The following is a 21,018-nucleotide window of genomic DNA, read 5'->3' on the forward strand; positions in this document are numbered from 1 at the left end:
AATGCCATGTAACGCAGTAAATTGTTAATATGAACAATCTTCTGAAACCAGTTTGTATTTTTCATGTCAAAGTGACGTTTTTTCTGCTCTCCCTTATAAAATTGGATTACCTTTTGAACATGCGCGTAGTTCGATTAATTAAATTTCGTTACAGAATCGTTGCAGCCGAAAGTAGAGCAAATTTTAAAATATAGCTACCAAAATATTTTCAGATTTTTCATTATTTTATAAATCTCACGTGTAAAATATCTGTTCGTACGAACATGTTTAAAACTTTGCTCTAAGAAAATATTTCCTAACTATCTTTTTATTATATTACGTGTATTTTTACGTACGTTAATAAATTTTATAAGTGAAATACCTAGTTAAGTGTTAGGTTAAATTAAAATAAGCCTGAAATTTTCCATCCTTTCATTATCTTTTCGAAATAGGAACGAATTAATTTTACTAATCAATTCATGCACGTACTTTAATAAACCACAAGGAGAATAATCTCACTAACGAGTACCTACTGTTAAAATAACTAAATGATCAATGTGGTAATGAATAGATTGCGTGACTACCCGCACTAACTCGCGCTGTCGCCCGATAAAATGTATACTAGATTCAGGTTTCAAACTAGGTATTGTGCTAATAAACGCGATGATGCAATTATAACGTAATATTAATTGGAATAAAATAATTGCATTCGAGCTTGTGAAAGAAAAAACCTGAGAAAAACATTATTTATCTAAGTTCTTGCTTTCTATTAAAATATAATGAAATCCTAACTGGGTTACATTGTGTAACTGCCTGAATTGTAAAACGTAATGTGAATGCGCTTGTACAGTAAAACATTGAATAAGTATTGAGTATTAAGTAGATATCTTTGTTGGTTTGTTGTTTTAATTTTTTTATTTAACAACTTAAAAACAAACCCTCACGACTGTCTATTTTACTGTTTATTTATAGCAACTTTAGATATGTGCATTTGTCATTTTTTCGAATTGCATCCAGTTCCACAATGGAATTGGGTTCTTAGAAAGATAAATATCACCTTCATAAGATGATATCGAAGCAACAAATCGCTGAATTTTGAAACAAAGTCTCGACTAACAAACAATTTCTCCCCCACTGTGTAAATTAAATGTATTGTTGGCTTAAACAAAGCAACCGGATCCATGGAGTTTAAACATAACAGCTGTTTCCGTTTCCATGGCATTTGTGGCATAAAGAATTTAAGGCTGGATCATGGGGTTCTCAAACGATGGTAAGCCATCTGGCACCATAATAAGTAGGCACGTATGCCTTAAGTAGGTTCGTGGGCAGTAAGTAGGTACCTACTTACTACCGTTAAAGACGTCAGTGGTTAGAAAGTAAACTATGAACAGAAAGAAAACATATTTACCTACCTAAGATCGCACTGTAAAATTCAATAGTGTTGTAACTCAAATTGTGACTTTTTACAGAACTGGTGAAAAAAATACTATCCAACTACATTATTGCACTATATGAGTGATTTATCATAATACAGTATTCCAGACTACGTTTGTCCAGAGTACAAGAGAATAATATTTCTGCCAATACAATTGTTAGTTTTCAGTAAATATTGAGAGTCGTAAATGTTGAACCGCTGTTATTAAAACAGCCTCTATTGCCCACATCTATTTGGATTTACTCCAAAAATATTAGTATAAGTTTGGAGAACAACAAAATACAGATGCAACCGTTTACGACCGTTAGCTACAGGAAATGGGTCTGTAAATTCATAGTATCAAGTAGTGTCAGACGGATAGTTTACTGTACATTTTGGTTCTTGTACATGTGTAATACAATAGACACTCATATTTCATATAACTGGTACATTCATAGTTTTTTTTTAACTGGTATTTTGCTACCAGAATCAATGTTTTTTTTTAATTGGATGTTGTTATTATTAGGTTACTTTTATTAAGTTTTGAGAGAGTAGGATAGTTTCTCGCAATTTTCTACGAGCAAACTGAAAAAGACATTGATGCGAGACAATATTTACAAATGATGATGATGGTTATATTTGCAAATGATGATGATGGTTATATTTACAAGATTTTTTTAAATTATTATTTTATTTTTATTTTTTTTATATATATATATTTTTTTTTGTTAACCAATAGTCTCGCAACAAAAACACACGACCACTTGCGAAACCACTCTGGGAACGTGAAATTTGTATGGGTTAAGGCACATTCGGATCTCGAAGGGAACGAAGCAGCAGACGAAGCTGCGAAAAGTGCCGCAACTTCGCCAACCAACCAACCAAGCCCACGATTTCGCAAAATTCCCTATCAGCCACGTCAAACGACTCTCGCGCGAAGCTAACAGACGTCGTAGCGAAGAAAGATATGCTACTTCAACTACAGTAGTGCGTACAAGAACCTGGCTTCCAAACCTGGACAGCGTCACAAAATTATTTTCAGTAGTGGTACATTCATAGTTGTTAGTGCCGATTGATCTAAACTAAAAGCTGCTTTAAAATCTAATTCAAAATCTTGTAAAAGTGACTTGTTCTTGAAAAAGCTTCACATCTGGGGTAATAATACCATTAACATGATTAATGAATATTCGTTCTAATCAAATTTGCAAATAATATTTTTTGGTAACATTACCAGGTAATTTTTTTTTCAGGAAAAATAAAGCAACATATTCTCGATGTAATACGCCATTTTCGTGTTTCAGGTATTTAACAATGTGACTTTCCAGTGCACAAAAGTTCTCAAATTTTGTAAAAGTTCCCAATTGAATTAACGTAGTTTTTTGTGAACGACATTACAAGTATGAGTAACAAATTGAAGTATTACGTGGAGTCAATAGTCAGAATTGAATAGCTTCTGAATTGTTACATACTCGTCTTTTATGTGAGTGTTTGTCTACGGTTTTATGGAGAACGGAAAATAAATCACTCGGTTTACAACTGTTAGACAAACTGTTGCAGTTCTCGAAATAAAGTAAACAATCAATGATTTTGAGACTTATCAATGAGAGTTAAATTCAAAATCCATTGAGATTTTGAATTTTTTTGTGGTAACTTGATGTGCCAGTTTTAGTAAGTACATGCGTTAGTTTGATTATCTTTTGTAATCTTGCATTATATCTATACTAATATTATAAAGAGGTAAAAGTGTGTTTGTATATTTGTTAAATTGTAAGGGGTAATCTCGGGATTTACTGAACCCATTTTAAAAATTATTTCACCAACAGAAAGCCACATTACTGCTGAGTGTCATAGGTTATTTAAAAAACTGAATAATTCCACGCGGGCGAAGCCGCGGGCGGAAAGCTAGTACTTTGTTAAAAAAACATCTCTTATCGCCAAATGTTTAGGTAAGCACTTTATGGAAGGCTAAAAGAAAATATTTTTCTTCGAAAACGAAACAATAATAAGAAAGAGGAACTTCACGAAACTTGAGTAATTAAAACGGTCATATTTTTTCTTTTAACCAATTTGCTGCTAATTAGTCATTTAGGACGAAAATGCCCAACGCAACTGTCAGTTGACAATGAAATATTATTTGTAAAAACCTTTTCTTTACTCGAGAGAATATTGTCTTAATTATTAAGACCCTACCACAAAAAAAAATCTATAGTAATAAGTTGAATGAGAAAGTAACTCTGTCTACTACACTTTCACGCCTAAACCATTGCACTGAACTGATTCTGATGAAATTTGATAGACAATTAGTTCAAATCACGGTAAAGGATATAGGATACATATGCCGATCTTTGAAAAAGGGATGCTTGCAATAAAAAAATTCTGTGACAGATAAAATTTCACGAGGGTGAAGCCGCGGGCAAAAGCTTGTGAGTAATAAACAAATGACAAGACGAAGTTATAAAATATTTAAGTTACTAACAGGTTAACCTATTTGACCTTACGTCATCTGAGTCACAATCTATTTTACGGTACAATCGTGTATGGGCCACTTTTGTTAATCGTAAAGCGTTTTCAATATAATTATTGGGAAGTGTTATAAGGACGTATCCCGAAAAAGGTCTGTATTNTTGATAGAAACTTACTGACTGAGTTACAGAGCTGTTTCAAAAAGTGGGGCATCTATCCTGGACTTACCCTTTATATTCTTAGACAATGCCATGTAACGCAGTAAATTAGTAAATTGTTAATATGAACAATCTTCTGAAACCAGTTTGTATTTTTCATGTCAAAATGTGACGTTTTTTCTGCTCTCCCTTATAAAATTGGATTACCTTTTGAACATGCGCGTAGTTCGATTAATTAAATTTCGTTACAGAATCGTTGCAGCCGAAAGTAGAGCAAATTTTAAAATATAGCGACCAAAATATTTTCAGATTTTTCATTATTTTATAAATCTCACGTGTAAAATATCTGTTCGTACGAACATGTTTAAAACTTTGCTCTAAGAAAATATTTCCTATCTATCTTTTTATTATATTACGTGTATTTTTACGTACGTTAATAAATTTTATAAGTGAAATACCTAGTTAAGTGTTAGGTTAAATTAAAATAACCCTTAAATTTTCCATCCTTTCATTATCTTTTCGAAATACGAATGAATTAATTTTACTAATCAATAAAATTCATACACGTAGCTTAATAAACCAAAAAGAGAATAATCTTACTAACGAGTACCTACTGTTAAAATAACTAAATGATCAATGTGGTAATGAATAGATTGCGTGACTACCCGCACTAACTCGCGCTGTCGCCCGATAAAATGTATACTAGATTCAGGTTTCAAACTAGGTATTGTGCTAATAAACGCGATGATGCAATTATAACGTAATATTAATTGGAATAAAATAATTGCATACGAGCTTTTGAAAGCAAAACATGAAAAAAAACTATCAAGTTCTATTGTTGCCTGCTATTTCTACGACTGATAGGAATGATTTAGAGAGAGAACCTACGTATTTTCATAAATTTCATTTGATCCGTGTTTTTTAAATCTATTTTAAAATAACAGAACGAGTGTATTTTACTATAAACTAAAGAAACTCAATTATTTTTATTTCCATATTTTTTTTCGATTTGTATTCAAGTTAAGAATGAAATGGGGTCTAAGCAAGATTAATAATATCACCTATATAAGATGATATCAAAGCAACAAATCGCTGAATTTTGAAACAAAGTCTCGACTAACAAACAATTTCTCTCCCAGTGTGTAAATTAAATGTATTGTTGGCTTAAACAAAGCAACCGGATCCATGGAGTTTAAACATAACAGCTGTTTCCGTTTCCATGGCATTTGTGGCATAAAGAATTTAAGGCGGGATCATGGGGTTCTCAAACGATGGTAAGCCATCTGGCACCATGATAAGTAGGTAGGTACTTACTGCCGTAAAATGTGACAACATGATTATAAAGTAGGTAACGTTTTATTGAAATAAAAAGAACTATTTATCGCGCTAATTACAGTTACAATAGAGTTATAACTCAAAATGTACCTTTTTTTCAGGATCGATGAAAAATATATTATCTAAATAAAAACTACATATTGCATTATCAGTGTGATTTATCATAATACAGAATTCGCTCAAAACACAAGAGAATTTGTTCCTGCCAATACAATTGTTAGTTTTCAGTAAATACTGAGAGTCGTAAATGTTGAACCGCTGTTATTAAAACAGCCTCTATGGCCCACATCTATTTGGATTTACTCCAAAAATATTGGTATAAGTTTGGAGAACAACAAAATACAGATGCAACCGTTTACGATCGGTAGCTACAGGAAATAGGTCTGTAAATTCATAGTTTTAAGTAGTGTCAGACGAAAAATTTACTGTACATTTTGGTTCTAGGTTACGGTAACTATGACTACAATATAATCAATAAATACAATAGACACTCATATTTCATATAACTGGTATATTTTTAGTTTTAGTGCTGATCGATCTAAACAAAAAGTTGCAAATATAATTCAAAATCTTATAAAAGCGACTTGTTCTAGAAATAGCTTCACAACTGGTGTAATAATAACATTAACATGAGTATTGAATATTCGTTCTCGCAAATAATATTTTGTAACATTACCTACCAGGTTATTTTTTTCAGTAAAAATGTAGCAACAAATTCTCGATGTAATACGCCAATTTCGTGTTTCAGGTATATAACAATGTGACTTTCCAGAGTTCTCAAATTTTGTAAAAGTTCCCAATTAAATTAACGTAGTTTTTTGTAAACGACATTACAAGTATGAGTAACAAATTGAAGTATTACGTGGAGTCAATAGTCAGAACTAATATTGAATAGCTTCTGAATTAGTTAGAATTGTTACATACTCGTATTTTATGTGAGTGTTTGTCTACGGTTTTATGGAGAACGGAAAATAAATCACTCGGTTCACAAATGTTAGACAAACTGTTGCACAGTTCTCGAAATAAAGTAAACAACAATAGCACATCAATAGTTCTAAATTGATTTTGAGACTTATCTATGAGAGTTAAAATTCAAAATTGAGATTTGATATTTGTGGTAACTTGGTGTGCTAATGTTAGTAAGTATAGGCGTTAATTTGATTATCCTTTGTAATTTTTCATGATATACTTTGTTAAAAAAAAATCTTTATTTTGCACCATTTCGCTGCTCTTATCGCCAAAAGTATAAGTATGTAACTTTACGGAAGGCTAATAAAAGAAAATATTTTCTTCGAAAACGAAACAATAAGAAAGAGGAACTTCACGAAACTTGAGTAATTAAAACGGCCATATTTTTTCTTTTAACCAATTTGCTGCTAATTAGTCATTTAGGACGAAAACGCTCAACGCAACTGTCAGTTGACAATGAAATATTATTTGTAAAAACCTTTTCTTTGCTCGAGAGAATTTCATCTTAAATATTAAGACCCTACCATAAAAAAAATTCTATAGTAATAAGTTGAATGCGAAAGGAACTCTGTCTATTACGCTTTCACGTCTAAACAATTGCACTGAACTGATTTTGAATAAATTTGATAAAAAAGTAGTTCAAGTCACGGGAAAGGATATTATTATAGAATACATAATAATATGCCGATCTTTGAAACAGGGATGCTTGCAATAAAAAAATCTGTTACAGATAAAATTTCACGAGGGTGAAGCCGCGGGCAAAAGCTTATGAGTAATAAACAAATGACATGATTTAGTTATAAAATATTTAAGTTACTAACAGGTCAACCTACCTATTTAACCTTAGGTAGGTACGTCATCTAAGTCACAACCAATTTTTCGGTACAATCGTGTGTGGGCCACTTTTGTTAATCGTAAAGCGTTTTCAATATAATTATTGGGAAGTGTTATAAGGATGTATCCCGAAAAGGGTCTGTATTCAAATAAAAATTAGGTCACTAAAGCGAAAAGCAACCTAATTGCCCACTACAAGAAAGAACGTCAAAGCAAAATTGAATGGCAACCAATAACGTCGTAATAAAAAAGATAAATTAATAATGTTTATAGACATCGCCGTTCCCTCGATTACGTGCCCTAAGCCTCTCAAATCCCTTAGAACCTTTTCATGAATGATAATACTCAATAATATATCGCCCTTCCATTTTTCTTGGAACAAACAATTTAGGCGCTCGTGTTGTATCATTTTCATTGCGATCATTTGTTGGTCTTGGGATATGTTGCGTAGAAGGATTTTTGAGACTTATTAGGTGCCTATGTTTATTGTTAGAACGGTATTGTGTACAGGAATAATTTACTGTTAAACAGAACTAAGTATGTTTATTGTTTACCTTCGTGTTTATTAGCGTTGGGAAATTTTACTCATTTAAGTAGGTATAAAAGTACCTAGCTAGCTACTGATACGGTTTCACTATTTATTTAGATGATTTTAAAAGGTTTCTGACCAAACTACAGCCTTCAATGCAGACTTTATAGAAGCAAACTTATTGTANCTATTGTACAAAAGGTATAGCCAGTGTCAAATAGTTTGTGACACTCCAAGTGGCCTTAGTCCAAACAAACAACCTTATTCAAATAAGACGTGATGCGAACATTTTTTTGGCAACTTTGGGTCTCACGAACTATTTGATGCTGACTATACATTATTTGTCTTATTACTGTATTCCGTATCAGCCAGGGTTTGATATTTAGGTATAATTGATGAATATTTCCCACTTAATTGGGCTCTACATTTAGATCTAACGACGCCACCCACTCCAATATGTAATTGAAGAAGGTGCCTACGTTTTTTTTTATAAAAAATACCTACTTATCCATCATTTTAGGCTTCAACAGCAGCTCCCAATATAGCTCGATGATCCTCATGCTTGATTAATATGATATAGGTCCGAGCTCACGAGTGCTCGGGGGTTAAAAAATGTGTATTTTTACCCAGACGAGACTGGTTAAATACGATATATGATACGAAAGTAGGTGGTTTGAATAAAGTCCGATAATTACTGATGTCAATCATTTGGTGCAGACAGGTAGGTATTTTAAATTCGGTCTTGAACTTTCACTAATGTGTTACCTAATTGTTATGAATAAATTTTGCTAAGCAGATTATATTTACCTTACTATGTTTTCTTCATCCTATACTTAATAATTATGAAAGTAGGTATTTTAGGATAGATCGACACTTGTTATTGATCTTTCACACTTAAACCAATGAACCGATTTAGATGTTTGGTATAGTAGAGATATAAGTAGGTATTATAGTTTAAGATCCAAGAAAAATGATAGTTTCTATCCCGGTTTTAGGAAGAGGACACCCTTGCTATAAAGACTTTCTGCGACAGTTCGAAATCCATCCGCTCTATCATAATAAAAGATGGAAAGTAAAGTCGACTTTATGTCTCTGCATTTAGATCACTAAACGATATAACATCAATGATGAAAGTATAGCACGTTAAAGACATCAAAAAGGTAAATATCGAAAGGTCGTAATGTCATTTCCCTTCCGTTTACTGAATCCAAAGTTTACTGCCCATTTGAATCACGAATGGAAATTGCCGTGATAGAAAAACCGGCCAAGTGCGAGTCGGACTCGGGCACCGAGGGTTCCGCACAAACTTGTTGGTGTTTATTCCTGAAAAAAAAAAAGGGTTGCCGAGCAAAAACGACAAAGAAATTACGTTTAATTACACGGGAGCCCATTTATTTTATTTTTAAGCTCTAAACATTTATTTTATGCTGTTTTGAATATAAATGTTGTTAACTGCCTAGCTATCACGGTTCATGAGATACAGCCTGGTGACAGACAGGCGGACAGTATAGGGTCCCATTTTAACCATTTGGTAACGGAACCCTAAAAATTTAGGGCCCATCAAAGTTTTACTCGCTTTACCTTTTTCGGGATTTCATAAACGCAGTTCTAAGTACCTATCAGGCTGGATGTTCTTTAATGGACCACTTAAAATATCTGGAAATAAAGCGCCTTATGTTTGCGATAGATTTGATGATTGGGAATATTCTGAACGGATAACTTAGTTCAATTTTTACTTGTATTTTCTAATGGATATTTAAATTTCCTAAAAGGTACCTACATAATATTTTGCGGTTATTCGAGAATAAATTTATTTGGTGTAATATACATTTAAATAGATTATTCGTTAGTTAAAACAAAGGATAATGTACCTACATTAAGTATATTCCTACGGAACTATTCCTACCTATGACCGATTGAACTTCTAGTCCTAAACCTATAATTATGTTACTTTTGAGAATACAAGTAAGTAATTATTATAAATTATACTCAATATGACTTAAAAACTAAAACATTGCATTAGAAGATCATTACATGGACCATGTAGGTATAATAATAAAATAATTGGTTNTTATTGTACAAAAGGTACAGTCAGTGTCAAATAGTTTGTGACACTCGAAGTGGCCAAAAAGTCCAAACAAACAACCTTATTCAAATAAGACGTGATGCGAACATTTTTTTGGCAACTTTGGGTGTCACGAACTATTTGGTGCTGACTATACATTATTTGTCTTATTACTGTATTCCGTATCAGCCAGGGTTTGATATTTAGGTATAGTTGATGAATATTTCCCACTTAATTGGGCTCTACATTTAGATCTAACGACGCCACCCACTCCAATATGTAATTGAAGAAGGTGCCTACGTTTTTTTTTAATAAAAAATACCTACTTATCCATTATTTTAGGCTTCAACGTCAGCTCCCAATATAGCTCGATGATCCTCATGCTTGATTAATATGATATAGGTCCGAGCTCACGAGTGCTCGGGGGTTAAAAAATGTGTATTTTTACCCAGACGAGACAGGTTATATGATACGAAAGTAGGTTAGGTAGGTTTGAATAAAATCCGATAATTATGGCTATTATTTGGAGCAGACAGAGCAGCAGGTAGGTTTTTGTATTTTGACTTCGTTCTTGATCCTTTACTAATAATGTTACATTTATACTGTTTATGGTAAACCATGCTTTTGACGATGGATCTATGTAAGGATGTTTGTTAATCTTTCTTAAGACCCAGGGAAAAACATAGGATACTTTCTATCCCGGTTTTAGGAAGAGCACATTTTAACAAGAGACTTTCTGCGACAGTTCGAAATCCACGCAGGTGAAGCCGCTCTATCATAATAAAAGATGGAAAGTAAAGTCGACTTTATGTATCTCCTTTTAGATCACTACATGATATAACATCAATGATGAAAGTATAGCACGTTCAAGACATCAAAAAGGTAAATATCGAAAGGTCGTAATGTCATTTCCCTTCCGTTTACTGAATCCAAATTTTTACTGCCCATTTGAATCACGAAAGGATATTGCCGTGATAGAAAAACCGGTCAAGTGCGAATCAGACTCTAGCACCGAGGGTTCAGTACAAACTTTTAGGTATGTATACAGGGTGTTAGGTAAATGGGTAATATGAGCCACCGCATGAAAACACGTGTAAATTAAATTATTTAGTGCGATGGCCAAGTCAATAATTTATGTAAAACGTTAAAGATTTCCTGGCCTGGACTTGGTATTACATGGATCTCACAACTTTTTACCGTAGAACAACTGAGTTGCGAGACTTGGTTTTTTTGACAAGTATTGTTTTTGATGGGATAGTTTATTCCGGAAATTAGCTTCTCGAGCGAAAAATGGCAAAAAAATCACGATTGTTATAAGCCACTTAAATATTTATTTTATAGTTGTTATAGCGACAACAAAAATACATCCTCTGTGAAAATTTCAACTCTCTAGCTATCACGGTTCAACGGATACAGCCTGGTGACAGACAGGCGGACAGTATAGGGTCCCGTTTTAACCATTTGGGTACGTAACCCTAAAAATTTAGGACCCATCAAAGTTTTACTCGCTTTACCTTTTCCGGGATTTCATAAACGCACTTCTAAGTACCTATCAGGCTGGATGTTCTTGGACCACTTAAAATATCTGGAAATAAAGCGCCTTATGTTTGCGATAGATTTGATGATTGGGAATATTCTGAACGGATAACTTAGTTCAATTTTTACTTGTATTTTCTAATTGATATTTAAATTTCCTAAAAGGTAACTACATTAAGTATATTCCTACGGAACTATTCCTACCTATGACCGATTGATTCTAGTCCTAAACCTATACTTATGTTACTTTTGAGAATACAATTAAGTAATTATTATAAATTATACTCAATATGACTTAAAAACTAAAACATCGCATTAGAAGAACATTACATGGGCCATGTAGGTATACAGGGTGTTAGGTAAATGGGTATATGAGCCGACACTAGCCCATGTTAACATAGTCATATATTATTATATGGTATAGTGAAGTCAGAAATTTGATATCATCATTTTGATTTTTTTAATTTTCATACAAAATAAATTTTATAAAATCCGATTTGTATGAAAATTAAAACAATTAAAATGAAGATATCAATTTTCTGACTTCACCATACTCATATACCCATTTACCTAACACCCTGTATAATAATAAAATAATTGGTTAACTATCCAAATTATTAGTTGTTGGTCTTCTACACAACTCTACACTGAGTGTTATTTTTGTTGTATTTTTTTTTTCATATTGCGTAAGAAAAACGTGTTTATTAATGCCGCGGTACAATTTGGGAATTTAATAAAGGGCCACTTGCAGGTGCCGTCATTCATAAACTTCTAAAATTTCTTGGCTCATGCTAAGATGTTTTTTGTGCTAATTTTCGCTTCTTTAGTACTATGACTTTCATGTTGTCTTATTTAGTGGACAGTCACTATAATTATGTAAGTAAAAGATTTCACTTAGAAAAGTGGTAACAAGACTTTTGTCATTTTTATAAAACTTTACAAATTATTATTGGTCTATTTTAGATTTTACTTAATATTATATTATTTAATGTTATAAATGCGAAAGTTTAGATGTCTGAATGTTTGTTACTCTTTCACGCAAAAACTACTGAACGGATTTTGATAAAACTTTACAGTATTATTGTTTATTATAACTCAGATTAACATAGGCTATATAATATATGACGATCTGTGAGAAACTAAATTTCACGCGGGTGAAGCCGCGGGCAAAAGCTATATGACATACTTAATCCACATTTTTGCACATACCTAATTAAGTGTTGTGCATGAACCGGGTCATATTTGTCACAGGTTTGTTCCGGTTTTAGAATCCTGACTTTTTGCTAGCATAAATCAGTGTAACCCATATTTTTGCACCCAATTAACGGTTGTGCTTAAAACTGGGTCATAATCTGTCACAGATTTGTCCCGGTTTTTGTGATCCGGACACATTTTTTCAGCTTCGCCAGTAAAGGGATTAACCGGATCAACCCGGATATAACAGTTGGTGAGTGCTTTAATGGTAGAAACAAATTAAATGTGCTTGTTTCGTGGTAAGAATGATAAATATTACGTTTTTCATTTAATACAGAAGCTTTTAAAAAATATTTACTCTGAATATGTAAGTCCCAGAAAGTTTTTATTAAGTTTTTCACCAGAATTGTAGAACTCTATTTTCATATCAAGTTCTTATTTTCCAACTACTGATCAAAATCAAAATTATCTTTATTTGTTTAGACTAATTAAATTAGTTCTTGCAAATCGTCAAATGCTCTTAAGGAGCCTATACATGTCTCATTCTTTTTTTGCCCTACCAGCGCTTCGAGACAAACATTTGGCAAGTGCTGAGAAGAAGCGCCGCAACAAACTCAGTCACCATATGATACCTAATAGCGATTCAAATTGATATTTCTCATACTAAGAGAAGTGTAATTTTATTTTACCATTCATCTCCATCATTCGATGGTTCCCTTTGCTCCTTAATTAGTCTGTCAAGCTGACCGATTGATGGTAACGGGCTTAAGTAAACTAGAATTGAAAAAAGAAAACAGATCTACAATAATAATAATAATTGTTGTTTCTTTCTAATAACATCAATAAATATTGTAAAACACAATGTTGCTGTGCCCAAACCGGGTCTATTTTTAAAACTATAGATTGTTTATGATCTTATGTACACCAAAACATGGAATGCAATAAATATATTGACTATACAGGGTGTTAGGTAAATGGGTATATGAGTCGACACATTTAAATTTTCCTACAAAATAAATTTTATAAGATCCGATTTGTATGAAAATTAAAATAATTAAAATGAAGATATCAATTTTCTGACTTCACTATACCATTTATATGCCCATCTTAACATGGGCTAGTGTCGGCTCATATACCCTTTATTTCTTGTTTTACCTAACACCCTGTATTTCTTGAAGATAAAAAAAACCCTTTTTATCAGTCTCGTTATAATTTAACTTTACCGTCTGAAAAAGTTAGATTGCAATTAGACGTCGATCATGATTATTAAATCCAGTATAAGCGATAGCACATCAGGAAAATACAGTATAGAATAGAATATTAGGTATTATTTATTGCTATTTCTGTGTAGAGTTTGCAGGTGTCTTTAGTAGGTCTAGGTACGCAGGCAGTTACGTCTCACATCACGCGATTTTACAATATCAATGCATCATCTTGCTTGTTGTAAGAATAACAGTACCAAAAGGAAACATCACTCAGAAAAAATCTCATTAATCTAATACAGGGCGTCCAACTAAATGACCTCAGGGTTACAAAGGTCATAGCCATTGTAATCAGACGTGGCGAGTCTAGGGCAATGGTCAAGGGCCACTCTGAATGATAGGTACGGGCAAAAAGGTCTAATGAGAGTGGATTTATATCAGCTTTAAGAAATAACTGAATGAGAATTCATATTTCTTCTAATACTGATTTGTTTAAACAACAAAGATAGGAGTATACAATGCTTATTTCTTTTTCATGTTTGGTATATGTTAAGTGTTTAATTAGATATCAATTAAACATAATACGTTCCAACAAAATAAATCAAATCAAGCTAGTAATTAGATTGGAGGAAAGCCTAGTTTGATATACCTACTTATATTTTGTTAAAATAAACAGAAGATTTAACCATAAAATATTAGCTTTTAACAACATTTCAAGAGCTATTCTGTTCTGATAGATGATTAAAACCCATCTAGTTTAACATTAGAGTCTGGAATCTATAACTTTTTAGGCCATCAAGTTGATATACTGAAGTCATAATGAAACTGGAACGGTCCTGGGTTTAGTTCCCAATGGGCACAAAATTACGTTTTATGTATCACAACCAGCCAGGTAGCGCGTCATGATAAAATCTTATCGATGTTTTTAGACGACAAATATCATGCAGTTTCAATTAGATAACAAAACTGTAGGTAAGTATGGGTTTATCATGCCGAAAATAGTAACGCACATCCTAGTTTTACTGGGTTTTAGAATAGGTAGAGTACTTAACTGATCATGTGGGTAGATCGTACAACATAATTTGTCATCAAAAACGCGTATTTCCTAATGATGACGAAGTAATTGACAAGAGTGTGTTCAAGTAATTCGGCCTTAATAACGTCGTGGGAAATGGCCAACTCCGTAACAAGTGGCCAAGTTTCGGCAAAGTTCTAATTGATGGGCTCATTATAGTTAGAGTGGACTTTATCATGATAAGTCACTCATTACTTTAGGTGTATGGCACTTGTGTCGATATTTCATTAGGGTTCCGTACTCAAAGGGTAAAAACGGGACCCTATTACTAATCGCTGTCTGTCACCAGGATGAATCTCATGAACCGTGATAGCTGTAACAGTTGTCATTAGATGATGTATTTCTGTTGTCGCTATAACAACACACTAAAAACAGAATGAAATAAATATTTAAAGGATCTCCCATAAGCGGGTCTTTCACATAGGAGCTTTCTCATACAATAAACGGCATTTTTCTACCGTTTTTTGCTCGATGTAATTATCTAATGTTATGTTATCGATAATGGTACGGAACCTTAGTGCTTGCGTCCGACTCGCACTTGGCCGGTTTTTCCTCGTGTGAAGAAAGTTGCTCATCACTTACTTTGTTGAGGCGTGGGATGCGTAGGAGTTTCGATATTTGGAAAGTTACTGGGATAGATGAGAATCTGTTTGGTAATGAATTTTTGAATAGTATGTACCTATATCTGCTTATAACTTGATCGCTATGTGATGCACTATGCTACCATTTACCAACTGTCAATCCTCACGTGTAATGCATATAAATGATTTGAATTTGTTGCAATAATAGAATCTCGTGAGAAAAACGTTTACTAGATAAGGTACTACGTAATGGAGAAGTTTCCATTTTTTTTCTATTAATAAAACTTCAAAATATAAGTAAAATCAATAATATTGGTGAAAGAATCATGAAAATATATCTACAAATAAAGAAATTACGGGGCCGGAACTTCCAGTTCCAAGAATTTTCAGGTAGAAAACAATAATAATAATCTTTAGTGGTTGTAAAGTTTCATCAGAATTCGTTCAGCAGTTTGTACATAAAGAGTAACAAACATTTATTTACACAAATTTTAGTATTCCAAATATTCGTAGAATATAACGAGTTTGTAAGCCGCTCGTTGGCGAGCATAAACAATTTCCGAGGCAAATAAAACACTGCCTTGATGAGTTTCGGAGTAATTCGTTTCAATTCTGCGTGAAATAATAAAATTCTATCGGCTAAATGACGTTTTCTTTATTTGCGAAGACTTTGTGACGCAATATAACAAGGAATAAAAGGAATTTTACAACAACTTTTATCGCTAACGTAAAGTTGAAATAGGCGCATTTCGTTCTGCAGTGATTGCGGGTGCTATCGTGTTTTATTTAGACGTTATGTAGATGGAAGTAACGCTTACTTTTTCTTTTTAATGTGAAATCTAAGGGTGGAGACACAATAAATATCAAGGCATGACTTTTTAAAAAACTTCCTAAATCTCAATTAGCTTCAAATCTTTATGATACTCAATTGCTTTAATTGATTTAGAAATCATGCGACACCTTTTTAAACTATACATAACAGCTTGTATAGTCCATAAAATTTACGTGAACGTACGAGTACACCAAATGCCAAATCGTCTATTTGCCTCTACTTAGCTAAAGAAATCGTGCTTCTGCAGTGAAGACTACATGACTTGATGATGATGATGATGATGATAACACAAATAAGTTACGCAACGATAACTCCAAGTTCAATCCAACATAACCAGAATGTGACAAAATGTCTCCAATATAAGGCATTTTAACAAGACGTCTTTTCGTGTCCTCCCAGCCTTATCCCATAAAGTTAACGTACGATGCCGGTTGAGATCATGAAACTGCATTCACGACCACTAAAGGGGTGTTTTTATGTTTAAAATGTGTCAGTGCTTTAGAATGTCGGATGTTGACATTGGCAATTCTGAGAATGGCAACAAATTCATTTTCTACATTTCTGATTGTTAGTATTGTTAGGCTGAGTTGCACCATCTTACTTGAACTTTAGCAAACGTCCAAAACACCGGTTATTGTTATTGTTACGGTTAAAGTAATTTGGTGCAACTCAGCCTTAGAATCACAGACTACAGACTTTTTGTCGGTCAATAGTTTGGTACCTGACTGATTTGTTATCCTAATGCGCGTACTAACAGCTCATGTTATGTTTAATTAAAATCATATTCACTAAGTTCATTCACTTATTCATTCATTCATCGAAGACTGTAGTCTGCGAGGACTCTTACAGTCGTGGTAACAGATATATTTATACATCGCTGATACCATTAATTTATAGAGATTGATTGATATAAAAATATTAAAAACAACCTTGAAAGTGGCAGCGTATTTAATAGAGAATTGCATGCAATTCATCAAAAACATCAATCTTTTAAACTGCGATCTCCAACCCGCCTGCCAAGCGTGGAGATTATGGCAAAACCCTTCACTATAGTGGATGAGGCTCATAGTCCAGCAGTGGACTGTAAGGGGCTGTTGATGATGATGAATCATTTATCATACAATAAACAATAGGTTAAAACCTAGAAGATCTGTTAAACAAGATCTAGAAAGGCTAGAAACATAAAATATATTCACTACTGATTAGGACGTCTGGGATTCCATAATAAACATTATTTGCTACCCACACATTAGAAGAAGAATCGTAGCTATCAATCAGCTGGAAACTAATTACAAAGAGACATTTTGTTCCTAAGGTCGAACCAAAACCTAGATCAATGACTCGCAAAAAGTGCCTGTGATTAAGCAGCCTGACGCTAACATTTTACTAACGTAAATTAACCCATTATTCACTCAGCTGCTATTTATTTATTTAATTTAGCATTTAGTCGACAGACTAAGGGTTTATACACATTGCTGCGGGGCGTACGGGGAATGTCCTTTCTATGTTCTCTCCGCGGAAAGACCCGCGATTGCACCACCTGGTTAGCGTAAGTTGACGAGTGGTATAAGAACGATGAGGTACATTTAAAGGTACCAGAGCACGTAACAGTTCTTGGAATTGATAGCAGATGGAGTAGAAAAGCTATCTATAGGCGACCATGGATCAGAAAACAGGTATTACTACCACTCAATGGACCGAATATCTAGCGAATATCGCGAGATGTATCTGGACCGGTCGTTGTAGAAATTATAGAAGGCCCTTTGTCTTTTAGTTCGAAAAGCAAACAAGTTACCATAAAAAAAATTGGATGGACCATTTGAAGTAAGTAAGGCTTATACCAGAGTAAATACAAATGAGTAGGGCATATTCATAGAAACGCACCGAGCGCGGTTTGTATGTGAGCGCGCCAATGCGTATGCGGCGCGCACGCACAGTGCACACACTGAAAAAATTTGGCACAACACCCCGCTAATCCACACTAAACGAATTAGTTGATGATCATGATAATACTAATGTAACTACAGACGCTACACGTACGCCCCGTAGTAATGTGTTTACAACCTAATTCAAGCGCAAAGCGATCGATTGATTAGCTATCTCTGTACAATCTGGGATTGAAATAGGATCTCAGTGCTTCTATGCTTTGTGTTTGTAGGTAAAGGCTAGTTGCAAAGGTAAATTGAAATGGAATGATTGAATGTTGCCACATGTATTAAATTGAAAGTAAGAGTAATTGTAGTCAGCTCTCAGAACTCTCATACAGTAAAATGCTATAGATTTTCTGTCTTTTTTTTTTTCAGGAAGATATAAGTGTATAACACAAAAAACTATTTTAAGTAAGTTTCATACCTACCAAAATGTAGAAAAATGTGTCAATCATAATAAATCTTCGGCCTGATCGTCTATAAAGGGGACTAGTGTTTAACCCAAGTCAATACGTAAAGTTAGGCAAATTAAACGGCACTCGGAACAAATTACGGCAAAACATCGGTAAAAGCCTTGATTAACAACCATAAAATCAAGGTCAGAAGGCTGTATCTCGCAATCGAAGAAACAAGCCATTAATTCACTTTAAAGGAACACTTCAAAGAACGTACGGATTCCGCTTTAATAATGGTTTATGTGGTGGAATTTACATACGCCCTGTTATGTCGCATTGCTGAGGTTGTAGTCAGGTCTAAACCCTTGTAACAATTAGATTAAGATTCGAAATCGATTGAGGAAATCTGTTATTTTGTGGTAGATTACAGACAGATGATTGTACAATAGACATACTTACTGTACGGCTAGCACGAAAAACTTTCGAGTTCAAGACGAGAACGGATTTTCTTACAATTCGATTTCGAATTCGATACGTTCGTATTTGTTTTACTAATCACACTGATGATTGTACGACAAGAGCGCTACCAATAAATATAATAAGTATGTGTACTAAAGAGCATTCTTATTAGAATAAAATGAATTAATTTCGTTATGACAAGAGTCTAGCCAGTGGTTCGCCTACTTTATTCACAGGTCGCGGGTAAATGTGTGTATCTTGTCGTTTGCTTTCTCTCTATCTTATGTTTGCATGTATTTTCAATTAAAAATACATACAAAACTCCAAGTTGTTGTCATATAATCAACAATGTTTATATCGTAGTCTGGTACTTTCACTTCAAACTTTGCTTAGTTTGTGCCTATATTTCGCTTCATAAAATATTTTTCACCTTCCACGATCAACAAAGTGCAATGTTCTTAGCGCGCAAATGTCACAAAGCGACCGCTTATAACCGCTTTGAAATTGCCTTATCGACTTCATCATTCGATCTGTGTGACCATTAGGCGCACAATGCATCTAAATATAGCTTCTTGCAGCAGGATTTGCCGCGGCCTTGGCGGCAGCTGCAATGCGGTGCTACTGGATCACGCCATTGTTTGGCTTGCAAGCTTAAATAAATTCACTATCTTGCCTTCAGGTATTTGGTGAAATGGTTATTTTAGGGATCCGAAGCACTTCTCCGTCTGTTTTTTAAGACAACACATTTTTTACATTTGTTTCTTTTAAGCGAAAGTATACCTAGGAGGTGCGCTGCTCACAACTTTAATTAGATCGTCAGTCCATCGAGTTGGCAGGTCTGCCTACATATAGGTACATTACATCTAGGTACTAGTCCTTGCTCGCACAGAAAAATGGAGACATGTAATTTAAGTACTTAATTTTTAGAAATATTAATTATAAGTAGGTACCTAAAGAAATGTCCAACTGAGAAAGGTGGACGACATTTCCTAAATTGTAAGATGGGTAAAAGTGGGGAGTAAGGAAGTGTATAGAGATGAATAATGATACGGAACCGTCAGCTTTAGGGTACGACTCGCACTTGGCCGGTTTTTTAAATTATAGTAATCACAGTAACTGTGTGCTGCAAGGTTTCCCAATTGCAGGTAGTCCTTGAACTTGGCGTTATTTGAGAACTTGGAGCGATTATAATTGCTAATGCCCAAAGGCACGCCACTTAAACAAAACTTGAAATTACCTGCCAGTGATCGGTATAATATAAGCAGCATAATAAAATTGTCCAAAACGAAGCGCTAGCCCGCACCCCGAAGTATGGGCAACGCACGGGTGGGGGAAGAAGAAATTAATCGAGAAGGTGTTCGTTCACAATATTACGTCTTATAAAGTGTACTTGCGCCAATTATAAGTTTCTTAGGCTGGGTTACACCATCTTACTTTAAATTTGACAAACGTCAAAAATCTGTCAAACTCCATATAAAAAACAACGGTTATCGTCATAGTTACGGTCAAACTTAGGTGGTGCAACTCAGGCTTAGTTATGTTTAATTTTAATTTCAAACGGGATTATAAGAGTGTTAATGGATTTTTAAACCCAAAAACTTTTAATTTTATTTTAGAAGTTCAATAGTTAGGCCTAGGATGCGCGCCACGATAAGCGTTTATCACGCAATTATCGATTTTATGTGATAAGCCCATACATTTGTCGTCTAAAATCATCGATAAGATTTTATCACGGCGCGCACCCTAGCCCGGCTGGTGCATCAATACTTGTAATTTTAATTCGCATTTAAAATAAAAGCCAATAATTGTATGTGCATGCCAGTCAACAATTTATGTTGAGAAATTATTAAACCAGCTTTTTACTGCATAACATTTTGAGCACGACACGGAAAGTAATATTATTATGAATTTAAAAACTCGTAATATCTGCATAGACTGCATACAGTTCAATTTTCTTTATTATCTACTAGCTGTGCCCGCGACTTCGTCCGCGTGGAATAATGACTTTATTTGTGTTGAGAAACGGTAAATACATGAGCTTTATGCCCGTTTTCACCATCAATCCCTTAT

At 33.9% G+C, this 21,018-nt stretch overlaps 1 protein-coding gene across 1 annotated transcript in view; it reads right to left on the minus strand.

Annotated features, from left to right (window-relative positions):
* The window catches only part of LOC114350970 (uncharacterized), a 62,585-nt gene that overhangs the window by 18,381 nt on the left and 23,186 nt on the right, over positions 1-21,018 (minus strand). The window lies entirely within an intron of this gene.

This window comes from Ostrinia furnacalis, unplaced genomic scaffold (genome assembly GCF_004193835.3).
Source record: "Ostrinia furnacalis isolate ACB-3 unplaced genomic scaffold, ASM419383v2 OfSCF1042, whole genome shotgun sequence".
NCBI classification, from domain to species: domain Eukaryota; kingdom Metazoa; phylum Arthropoda; class Insecta; order Lepidoptera; family Crambidae; genus Ostrinia; species Ostrinia furnacalis.